Source organism: Octodon degus, unplaced genomic scaffold (genome assembly GCF_000260255.1).
Source record: "Octodon degus isolate 3935 unplaced genomic scaffold, OctDeg1.0 scaffold00115, whole genome shotgun sequence".
Classification (NCBI taxonomy): Eukaryota; Metazoa; Chordata; class Mammalia; order Rodentia; family Octodontidae; genus Octodon; species Octodon degus.
This window is the reverse complement of record NW_004524691.1, coordinates 7,941,987-7,942,959: the sequence shown is the minus strand read 5'-3', so window position 1 is coordinate 7,942,959 and position 973 is coordinate 7,941,987.

Below are 973 nucleotides of genomic sequence, written 5' to 3'. Positions count from 1 at the left end.
GAGGAGGAGGAGGAGGAGGAGGAGGAGGAGAAGAAGAAGAAGAAGAAGAAGAAGAAGAAGAAGAAGAAGAAGAAGAAGAAGAAGAAGAAGAAGAAGACAACGACGACGACGACAATGGAAGCCTTGTTCCCATCCTACAACTGATCATGCAGTATTATTTTGTTCTCAATGGTTTCTCTCCTCCTTTTTCTATCTCACTGTTCTATAAGACCAACAGGAACATAATGTCGCTGCTTCACGTTTTCACTGTGAATTATTTACTCTTTGGAATGCACGAGTGAGTTGAGAATTGATTGAGGAGAAGCCAGGAGTACACTTAGCTCCAAGTAAAAATAAATACAGATTTGGGTGGTGCACAACTTAAATATTTCATGGTTTTTCTTACATGAGGAACTCAGATTATAAATAAAATTCAAATGAAAAGACAGATAATTGGAAGTAGGGAGATAAGATTTTTCTCAAATGAATAGGGGATCAAGATATGGAAAGAGAAGGGGAGAAAAGAGAGGAAAATAAAAAAGATGTGCTATGTGCATGTGCAAACTCCACACAGGGAATGTAACTATTGTGTACCTTACACATGTACTTACGAAAATAAGTAATAGTGACTGTGGGGGGGGGACCACTCAGACTGCTTCTAAGCTCAGGGGCAGCTTATGGACACCTGAGGAGGACCTGACCCTGCTTGTCTAGTGAAGGCCCACAGTGGGATGCAGTTGTGTAACTGTGACTCAGCCTAAGTAGACACACATGCACTGGTCATGGCACATCTGTAAGAATATAGATATGAGACAACTTATATAGGAATTATACACTCAACATGCAAGCAGCTCTTGCTCTTGTGCTCTGGCTTTTGTGCTTTTGCATTCTTGTACTCTGTTCTGCTCCTTGCTGCCTGCTACTGTTGCTGATGTCTTGCACATGTGCATTCTTTAACCTTGGGACCTCACACTTGGAAATCTCCCTTGGGTCT